The sequence below is a fragment of the Protobothrops mucrosquamatus genome, unplaced genomic scaffold (assembly GCF_001527695.2).
Source record: "Protobothrops mucrosquamatus isolate PMUCROS unplaced genomic scaffold, P.Mucros_1.0 scaffold78, whole genome shotgun sequence".
NCBI lineage: Eukaryota > Metazoa > Chordata > Lepidosauria > Squamata > Viperidae > Protobothrops > Protobothrops mucrosquamatus.
Window position 1 is genome coordinate 632,088 of NW_015386455.1, and position 11,400 is coordinate 643,487.

An 11,400-nucleotide genomic window follows, 5' to 3' on the forward strand; every position below is an offset into this window, starting at 1 on the left:
GGTGTGGAATTTTTAAGCAGTTTAGGGGCATTAATGTGGCATTTATGGACCTATTCGTTTTGGGAGGACAGTAGGTGTTTCCAGGCTACTAAATATTGGGTATTTTCTGGAGTCTAGGATTTCTTTAATTTTGAAATGTTGTTCTCCTTCAACCATATTGTACAACGCATTGGCACGTTCAACTGCTCCGTTTGTGCTGGGGTGAAATGCAGAACTTAACCCTTGGGATGAGCCAATAGATGTGATGAAATCTCTCCAAAACTTGGCGGTGAATTGCACACCGCGATTGGATATTATGCGCTGGGGTACTCCATGTAGACGATATATATGGGTCGTAAATAGTTTGGCTAACCTCCGAGCAGATGGTAACCCTTTGCAGGGTATGAAATGTGCTTGTTTTGAGAACAGATCTATCACTGTCCATATGACTTTATTCCCATGACTCGTTGGTAAGTCGACTATAAAATCCATGCCAATTTCTTCCCACGGACAAGATGGGTCGGAGACTTGTTGTAGCAGACCAGATGGTTTTCCCACTCGGGGTTTTGCAGTTGCACATATGGAACACTCCCGGACATATGTTTCTATGTCTTTTTTCATACCTGGCCACCAAAACTGCCGTTTAAGCAGGTGTAGAGTTTTTAGGAATCCATAATGACCAGCTACCTTCACATCATGGCCTCTCCAAAGCACCTCCACCCTTAAAGATTGTGGGACATATATCTTACTGCCCTTCCATGCTAACCCATCCCTCAAGGTCAAAACATGGGGATGGGCCACTACCCAAGGATCTGCTATGACTGCGCTTCGCAAATTTCATACCAGGTCTTCCATAGGTCATAGTACTGCAGTTGTATCCCTTAACCGTCTAGGGGGAAGTATCAGAGCTTGTACCATCTCTTCCCGCTTACTGTGATATTGCGGTTTTCGTGACAATGCATCCGCAAGGAAATTCCTCACTCCTGGTACGTACTTCAACCGAAATTGAAACCGTTGGAAATATAGTGCCCACCTTACATGTTTTGGAGCTAGTTGCCGAGGGGTTTGTAATGCTTCGAGGTTCTTGTGGTCTGTCCACACTTCAAAGACCTCTTTTGCTCCTTCTAGAAAATGGCGCCATGTGTCTAACGCCCACTTCACGGCAAATGCCTCTTTCTCCCAAACCGCCCACCCACGTTCGGTAGTTGTTAACTTGCGTGAAGTGAATGCACACAGTTGTAAATCCCCCTGTTCATTTGTTTGTAAGAGCACTGCTCCCACCGCCACATCACTAGCATCTATTTGCACTATGAAGGGTTCCTCTGGATTGGGATGCCTTAGGATTGGCTCCCTTGAGAATAACACTTTTAAGGCTTCAAACGCTTGTTGGCATTGAAGGGACCAGGGTAATGGTTGGTGTGGTTGTGGTTTATTACCGGTAAGTTTGGTGCGAAGTAATTTGGTTAAAGGCAAGGCTACCTCAGCAAAAGATGGGACAAACTGGCTATAAAAATTTGCAAAACCGAGAAAACTTTGCAACTGACGCCGTGTTCGCGGTGCTTGCCAATCCAGGACAGCCTGTACTTTCGCAGGGTCCATCTCCAACCCCCCTCCAGATATCCTGTACCCAAGGTAATCCAATTGGGTTTGATGGAAAGCACACTTCGACAATGTGACGTATAAATGAGCGTTGAGGAGTTTCCGTAGAACCTGCCGTACTAATTGTATATGATCTTTTTTGTTTGTTGAATAAATGAGAATATCATCCAAGTATACAAGAACTCCTTTGTACAGATATTCATGCAGCACTTCGTTTATAAGCTGCATAAACACAGCAGGAGCCCCCTGTAACCCAAACGGCATTACTTTATATTGGTAACTTCCTAAGGGACTATTGAATGCGGTCTTCCATTCGTCCCCCTCTTTAATGTGTACTCTGTAATAAGCCTCCATCAAATCAAGTTTTGTAAATATTTTCCCTTGAGCTAAATGGGCCAAAAGATCTTTCATGAGCGGAAGGGGGTATAACTTTTCAACACACACTCCGTTAAGTCCCCGAAAATCCACACAGAGGCGCAGCCCTCCATCTTTTTTTTCTTTGAAGAGAACAGGGGCTGCAACCCGTGATCGGGCAGGTTGAATAAAACCCCTTGCCAGATTTTTATCAATATACCTCCTCAGTTCATTCATTTCATTTGGGGTCATAGCATACATTTGGGGTTTGGGGAGTTTTGCCCCTTCCATTAATTCAATGGCACAATCAGTTGACCGATGAGGTGGTAATATATCGCATTCTCGCTCATCAAATACTTCTGCGAGGTCAGTGTACTCCACTGGAAAGGTTACACCCCCCGTTTCCCTGTTTGGTTGGGTTTTATCGCTCTCTTTCCCCAATTTGATCTGTTCATGGGACGGTGGCTGAGGACCCACACCAATTCATACTCTTCTATAGCCTCCTTCCCACCAAATTGTTGGACCCTACTTGTCCAACCAAGCCAACCCCAAAATGACGATGTCAGGTTCCGACTAATGAAACACTTCAAAGAACTTCCAGGCAGTGTTTTCCTAAAAAGTCTTTTATTTAGGTTACAACATGTCGGCACACCGAAGGGATTCTAAGAACTAAATTCTCTTCCTCTGAGCAATTAATTTTTCAGCATGTTCCCTCCCTAATCTTGTTGTCATATGTCACATTATCCAATTAGTGTGAAGGTCAAAGATTTCCTTCCTCTTTCTTTCCTGGCTTTCCCCCCCTTTCTTCTGCTCTGCATTAACCCTAAAAATACCAGACAATTCTGCATATTGTCAAAGCAAGAATATACAGTATTTGCAGCGTTGACAGACGGTCTCCATCATGGATGGTATTACTATAAATCGTATCATTTCCCAATGGTCCCCTAAGTCCATCCGTACAGGTTCAGTGATGTATGTAGCAGGTATCCCTCCCATCAGGGACCCATCTACCTGCTCAAACCGTACTGGAATACGCAAGGGCCTCACTTTAATGCCCGCTTGTCGTACCACCTGCTCACTGATTAAACACCGAGTACACCCTGTATCTAGGAGGGCGTTATATCGGCTCCTACATCCCGAACATGGATTGGAGATTGTTATAGGTAGGATAAATGGATGAATAGGTTCACTTACCATGGGATCTTCTACCGTTTCGGCTTCCTCGTCGCATATAACCAACTGAGTTCCTATCCCGCTTGTCTCATCCTCAGGGGTCGTCCTGTCCCCTCAGGGTTTGGGCCCCAAGGTCTTTTGTTGAACTGCTCGGGATCTTTCCGAGGTTTTCTTTGGTATACTCTTAACAGATAATTCTGGCCTCCCTTTGGGGAGGGGTTCAGGACATTCAGCAGCACGATGACCCAGTTGATTACACCGGAAGCAACGAAATGTTGGACGAAAAGCTCCTACGGGTGGGCCAGGTGTTGGGCCTGAGGTCTGTGGTCGCTCAACATTCCTTCGTGGACCCATGGGGCCATCATTCTTTGGACGGAACTCTCGTAATCCCGCATCCAAATCTACGACCACCCGGAACCACTCCTGGAGTTTACTCGGAATTCCCCGGTAAATACACGCCTGTCTAAGCTCTTTATCCAACCCTGTTTTAAACTGTTGGATTAACAGGCGTTCAGGCCATGTTCTTAACTTACTGGCCACTCATCGGAAGTCCCTGACATATGCTACCGCTGTCCTGCCTCTCTGTCTGATCCCTAGCACTTCTGTCTCAGCTCGCCTAACCCTTGATACATCTTCAAAACGAGCCCGAAGGGCACCTAAGAATGTCCCTATATTGGCCAATTCTCGGGCATGATCACTGTGGAGATTGGCCACCCACTCCATGGCCTCTCCACGTAGGGCTGCTGTTACTGCCCCTACCATCACCCACTGGGATGGATACAGGATATGCCCTATCGTTTGGCTCAGGAACAGGGCCAGTCGGTCTGCGTTTCTGTCAAAGGTGACACTAAGGGGTGGAGGACCCCAAGCCGATCCCTGGCCCCATGGCCCTGCGCCCCATCCTGGCCCAGGTGGAGGACCTATCAGAGCCCTTGTTCTGGGGACTATCGTCTCCTGTCCCCTTGCCATCTGAGCCCCAATTCCTGATCCGGATCCTCTAGAAGGAGTTGCCAGCAAAGTGGACGAAGGCCTCCCAGTGCCTCCTACCTGTGTTTTATTCATAGGCTGACTGGGACCCTGACTTCCAGATCTTCTCTGATACACATCGCCCCCCGGCTAGGATCCAACTTCAATTTCGGACTCACCAGTCGGAACCTTCCTGGTGCGGACTGGGTCGAGGAGGGACCGCCCTGTGATCAGGATGTTGTTTCTGCACCCTGGTCCCATCTTTGCCAGGAAGAGGGGTCCTGATAGCCTCCTTCCCCGAATTGTTCCCGTAGTAGGTCTATAGTGGTTTGGCCGGGGGCTGTAGCATAGCTCCAATCTTCTTCATCATCCTCTGTTACACGCCGCTCTCGCCATTGAAACGACCCTCGGCCTTCCTCCCCAGGACCAGGTCCATGTCCTTCCGGCATGCCAGTGATTGCAGGGCTATGCCACCACTCTCCAGTCAGGGTGTTTCCACCAGGTTTCATCAGGGTGGTTCCACCAGTTGTCATCCCCTGGGAACCCATATCGTCGCCTGACCGGTCCACCTGGCTGGACTCAACTACTTTAGGGCGTACCACTGCATCATCCATGACAGAAGGGTCCACTTCCACAGCTTCCACTTGTATTTCTTCTGCCTCTGCCCCAGAAGGAGCCACCTCCTGAGTACCCTCTGCCATGATTCAATTTAGACAATTCAACCAGGCTCCAATAGGAAAGAAAATAAGCAGCGCAAACTTTCTGTCGCTAATCCTTACTGGAACGTGAGTTATGAAGCACACGAAGACGCTGTTCACTCAGGTAATAACGGTTTAATCAGGATCAAGCTTTGACGTTAGCAGAGACCTGCAGCTATGAGGCTCTTTGCAAATAAAGTCGCTGGGAGCTATCGCCTCCCAGCACTGCTTAAATACATTACCAAGTCCAACCCCACCCTCCACCGATTTACTTACAAACCACACACCCCCAACAAACCACCACCCCACCCATCCACCATCCTACACCACACCCTCCTATTACCCAACCAGCACTCTTCAGTCATTTGCCAGGTCATTCCCTCCATCTGGATCTTTCTTGCCGACGCCCTGCACTCCTGCTGCGACGCCCTGTGATCTTCGGGCTGCCGCCCATCAGCTGGTTGTCGGCTAGCCGCCGAACAGCTGATCGTCGGCTCACTGACATTGTGCGCATGCGCAGCCTTCCAACTGCACATGCGCGGCGTCCCCGGCATTGTCTGTCAGGTGTGGGCACTGAAGATCCTCACCGGAGGCTCTCTGACCTGCGCCTTCACACGGTAGGCTTTTGACTTCGGTGCTGGCTCTCCCTCTTTGTGTGTCGAGCCCAGGAGGGCTTGACACTGGGTTTTGGGAGTTTTGCCCCTGGTCGGATCTCTATAGTACAGTCTGTGGGTCGATGCGGTGGTAACTCATCCGACCTCTCCTCGCTGAATACTTCAGCCAGATCCCTGTATTCCATGGATATCTCAGGTAGTTCCTTTTCACCCCCTATCACTGCTTTCTCTGCAGGGGTTTCTCGAGAGGGGGTTTTGGTTGGCAGCTTGGCCGATTCCCCTTTTGGGAACCTAAGCTCAGCTGTTCTCCAGTCCACCCATGGGTTCCACTTTGCCAGCCATGCCATGCCTAACATTATGTGGCATTCCATGCCAGGGATCACTATGAACGTTATAGTCTCTGTGTGATTCCCCCAGGGTGAGTTGGAGCGGTAGCATTGCTAGGGTAGCCAGCATCCCCCCTGATATGGACCCATCTAATTGACCAAAGGTATGCCTAAATTCCCTACTAGCGTTGGGCTGATAAGGCAATGGGTGCACCCAGAATCAATTAATGCCCTGACTTCTACAGCTTTGGGCATGGTGGGGGCTAGTATAGTTACTGTCCTGGTGAGGGGCACAATGGGTCCACTTACCAGGGGTTTGTCTTCGAAGTTGTCGTCGGACGAGTTGGAGACTCCTGTGGTGTAGGCCGGAGTTCCCTTCCCTTGCTGGGCAGTGGCGAGGAACTCGACGGCCTCCGTGCCTTTCATGGCTGGCTCCTTCGGCTTGGTGGGTGACTTCCCGGACTTTCCAGTTGGGGTCCAGTTTACTTCTCGGTTGGGGTGCGCAAGCGGCATTCTGCAGCGCGGTGCCCCTCCTTGCCGCACTTGAAACAGCCGGTGGTTCTTTTGGCCATTGGCTGCTGCTTCGTGGCATCGCGGTATAGCTACGATGATGATTTTCCTCAGGGTCTCCCTCTGCATTGTCTCTTGGCCAGGTTGATCTCGGCTTCCTCAGCCAGGATGTACCAATCCTGCAGCCGGTGGGGATCTTCTTGGGAAGGCAGGTATCGTAGAGGTCATCATTCAGGCCATCCTTGAAATGACTAAGTAAAATGTCCTCTGGCCAATTTAGCTTGCTAGCCAGGGTTCAAAACTCCTGAGTATATTCTGCCACTGGTTGTCTGCCCTGCTTTACCATCTTTATTCTTTCATGGGCTTTTCGATTTGCCAGTGGGTCCTCGAACCTCTGTCTGAGGGAGAACATGAACTGATTGAAGTTTAGTAGCTCCAGAGCATCGGCATCATAGAGGTCCACGACCCAGTCTGCTGCAATGCCATCCAGGGCAGCTTGCACGATGAGAATTCTGGCACGGTCAGTGTGGATGTCTCGACCATATTCCTCCATGTAATTCAAAACCTGGGTTAGGAAAACCCCAGGCATAGCAGCTCACATCAAGTGGCGGGAACTTTTGGATGGAGTGTTGCCTCTTCTTGTGCTTGTGGCATCTCCCTTCTGGGTGTGCAGATTCCATGCGTCTAGGGGTAGCGGTGGCGACCGTGACCACGGCAGGTTCAGTTGTCTCACTGGATGCCTCTGGGGCTTCAGCTTCGGACTCGCCTTCAGTGTCCTTTTTCCCACAACCCAGGCGGATGGTTCCAGTGTAGGGTTTGGGTTTTTCTTCCTTCAGGGAGTCCAGGGCTATCTTCATCATGCCGATCGCCTGCTCCAGCAACCGGCTCAAGTGCCTGGGGCGGTCCTCCTCATCTTCACTGAGATGGGGGAATCTTTCCATCTCCTTCTTCCAACCTGGCTGGTGGCTTCCTCGTCGGAGGGTCACCTTCCTTGCCTTCTTCTCCCAGTCGTCCTTTTTCCCAACACCCATCAGCCACTGAGGTTTGTGGCTGCATAACTCCACTACCTCTTCTTCTGATGAGTAGGAGGTTTCCAAGCTGGATAGTTTGCAGGGGTCCAACCAGCAGGGGGGCTCCCCCTTCTTTCCCTGCTCCGTTGTCTGACATGGTCTTGCGAAGTCCCCCGGTAAGGGCTATCCTTCTGGGCTGACTCTTACTGCAGATCCTGTCTAATGTCAGGGCCCACTTCAAAACCTCATCCTAAGAAAGCAGAACTCATGGAAGCCGTTTCTTCCAAAAGGAACCTTTATTAGGAGAAACTGATAGCAGGCATAATAGACAGGATCTGAGGGTTTCCCGCCAGATCACTAGGTAAAAAGTATCCCATGCAAAACCCCACCCCAAAGTTCATCTGGTCAGTTCAAACAGGCCAATCCCAGGGTGTTAAGTTCGTTGTGGGAAAAAGGAGATAACATCAGGCCATCTCTGAGGCCGCAGCGATGTTTGGTCGGCTCTTCGCACCTTCCCTTGCGAACGTGGAGATAATTCAGTTGCCCTCTTTACTAGCTGACAACAAGGGGAGAAAAAGTTCACAGAAGATATATGCAGGAACAGCAAAGTGTTACATTGTAGCAATAGAGGAAAGAAAAGCAATAACCCTAAAGCACTTCCCCCTCCCCTCCAGGAGTATGGCAGAACCCAGGAAGAGAAGAGAATGAGATGTGGGTTTAGAAAGGGGAAAACAAAGGTCTTGTAAAATATGGGTTCTGACAAAATGTTTCTCTGCTAGAATTAGATAAACCATTGATGTAAGACTTTAGATGGTTTATTAGACTAGATGAAACTAATGATACCCTAAAACAGCTAGATCAAGAGTTCTGCTGCAAACAGATCAACAGTCAGAATCCAGCAAAACGTCGTGTCTCTGTGGTTATAGAGCAGATTTCAGAATAAGGATCCAAAAACTCTGCACAAGATCACTGTATCCATGTATGCTTTCAGCAGCACAGGACAACTTTGCAGCTCAAGAAGTTAAATTTAGAATAGCAGACAATTTATTTTTTTGAGACCAAATTGCAATTCTTGCCATTCTCAAGGAACAGATTTCTCATTGCAAATTGCTTTTTAATTCTGCAGTATTTTGTCTTGTTTTGGTATCATTAGCCATCATCACAACTGCTGCTATTTGTTTTTTTTTTTATTCCCAAGTTTTTGCTTCTATATTGAAACAATATCTAAAATACTTTAGCTAAAGTACTTCTCATTCCTGTGCCTGGAATGGTTAGATAAGCGACAGGGAAGTTGCCTGATTTTAGTACCAGTAAGCTATCGTGCTCTGGACCAGAAATACAGTATCTATGGCAGTGCTGATCCAAATGGAGGATCTGGAAAGAACTGGGAAAAGTTAGTCAAGCAGATTGTTAAGGGCTTTGCCTAGAGACTAATACGTGTATTTTTTGGGGAAAAAAATGAGCTAGGAATTGCTGGAAACCCAGGGACACTAACAAAATGCTTTATTTCTTTCAGGTTCAAGCCTTATTTTATATCTTCTATTCTCTCTCTTCTTCCTGACCCATCTAAAAGCCAACAAAAAGTTTGTTTTCTTCTCTGAAGAAACACTTTTTGATTCCCTTCATCTGAGATAATAATCCTTCAGAGATGGTTGGAAATTGGAGCTGTTTTATGATGACTTGTTTCATAGTCAATTACTGTTGCATTTTAATTTTCTTTGTGGTAATCAAAGCTTAAAAGAGGAACATTTAGGCATAGAAGAGAAGGGGGTAAAGAGAATCTGATTTTAATCCAAGGGCAGCTGGAATTGTTCAACTTGACAGTATCACATTCTGCAGGTTTAAGATTTTTCTCAAGGAATATCTACTTTAGAATTCAAATATCTATTCTAAGAATCTACCTTGGTCAACTGCAATTGTTGTTTTGTAAAATGACTTTTCCTGGGATGGTTATTCTTGTTTCTTTTGCAGACTCTGAGCCTTGCACTCCAGATACTCCCTCTGCCACTGCTTCACCGTCATCTTCTGAAGATCCTACAACACTCACAGCTCCTCCTTCACCATCTCCTCCATATGGTTGTGAGGTCTCCATATTTCCATCATCACAGCCCACATCCACTATAGCCCTGAATCTTGAATCTTCACAGGTATCAGTTTCTAGCACACTGAACCCACCTTCTGCTTCCATTTCCTCCCTACATTCTGGTCTTCCTTCCACCGTAACACCAACTGCCTCTGCATCAGCTACACAACCCCACATTTATTCACCTCCAAATATTGCTGGGTCACCTAGCCATGGCCCACACCTTATTGACTGGCTTCCATATCTTGCCTCAGTGATGACCACCACAAAGAGAGGGAAGGAAGAAGAACAAACATCCCTTGGAACGGGCCCACCTGAGCACACGAAGCAGTGTGGGAGCACCTATTTACCAGTACTCAGTGAAGGGGGGAATGTTCACACTGGTTTCATCAAGCAGCAGCCTCCAGAGTCAGTTTGTTCACCACCCCCATTTCAGGACATTCTCCCCCATTCTGAGCAGGTACCTGCCACTCTAGGAAACATCCTGGCAGAGTTGAAGACAATGAACCACCACCTCTCCATCATAGCAAGGGCCCTTAGCCACCTTGCCTCATCTTGCACAACTCAACAGAATTCCACAAATGTGCAAGGCTTGTAAAAGAGGAAAATTCTACATCTTTTAAACAGGCAGCTTGGTATGAGAGACTTTGTGCAAATGTAGTTACAGACTGTAGCAAGAATGATTTCTGGGAATTTGCCTGACCCTTGATACAGGAGAGGTTGGTGGGTTCTCAAGCTTCTGGTTCTTCTCTTGGAATGCAGGTCTCAAAACTATATCAGTGTCAATAAAGTCATTGGTACACACAATAGCTGTTTTTCTTTTTCTTTTCCTGTCTCTTAACATTATTTGAGATGAGTAAGTGTGTATACTCATACAAACCCATTCAGTATGAATGATATATAGAAATTGCTCCCTTGAGCAGTTTCTAGTATTGGAGCAGGTCGTAGGAAGATACTCTTGGGAACTGCTGGCCTTGTCTGTTTTGAATCTTTTTAGCTCTTATGTCTTAAGGTCGAGAACGAACAGAGTAGATGGGTATGTGTGTGGGAGGGGATTGTTTGGTTGGGACTGGCTGCATGGCTACAAGAGGTGATTAATGCTCCCTAAATGAACATTAAAAACATCTATTTAGAAAGTGCTTCTTGGATCTGGAACTTTGTAATTATAGGCTACTTTTCAATCTTCCATTTCAGGATAAGATGATCACGAAAGTGGGTCCTTACAGATCTAGAAGCATCAGAATGAAACTGATTATACGGATCTATTACATTTGGGGTTTCAGCTGGAATATGGATGACCTAGAAATAGATGAGGGGAGTGCAACTTTGCTAGTTAGAAACTCTGAAATCATCTCATCCAACCCACAGTTCAAGTAATCATCAAGTTATTATGTTGATGACTCTCAGCTCTCATTTCTTTGATTTTTTTAAAAAAAGTAACTTCTGAACTTTTAAAAACTCAATAACATGTTGGATGAGGGAGAACAACCTGAAATTAGCAGGAAAAGCTCTTTTGAAGACTCCTGACACCAGAATCTGACTGAAAGTTGACTGCAGAAATGGACTCTGAGAGATGGTCTTCTGTGTGGTTTCCAATCTGTAGAATGAACTGTCAAAGGGGATGCCTTTACTCCCCACTTAATCAGTGTTTGGGGAAAATGGCAAGATCCCACCACTTCCCAGAGCCTTTGATTTTCGCTTGTAAAAGTTTAGGTTTTGCCTCAATTTTAATATTGTTTTTATTCTTATGTTTTATGATGTGTATTTTGCATTGCTATAAGCTACTTGAATGTTGTATTAATGGAAAGGTGGGATACAAAATCTAAAAAGAATAAGGTATTTCTAACAGAATAAACTGTTGAGTTAGCTGGCCCTGCAAATCCTCTAGATCAGCAAAGGAAATTTATATAGAAATTAGATTTTCAGTGCAATGATAATAGAAGCTGATTTGGCAAGGTGTACTCCATGCATATGTGGCATTTAGGCTTCATCTTGAATTTGTATAGTGGCACAGCTTTCACTCAACTGCTTCAAACAACCTTTAAGACTAAATTAGAAATTCAGGAGTAGAGTTTCTAAAAAGCTTCT

General features: G+C 46.6%; 1 protein-coding gene across 1 annotated transcript in view; it reads left to right on the top strand.

Annotated features, from left to right (window-relative positions):
* RUNX2 (RUNX family transcription factor 2) overlaps positions 1–10,117 on the top strand; it is a 173,665-nt gene extending 163,548 nt beyond the window's left edge. Inside the window, exon 7 of the mRNA XM_015812303.2 lies at positions 9,201–10,117. The gene's annotated coding sequence lies outside the window, so the exon portion shown is untranslated. The remainder of the gene's footprint in view (positions 1–9,200) is intronic.
* Positions 10,118–11,400: the final 1,283 nt, after the last annotated feature.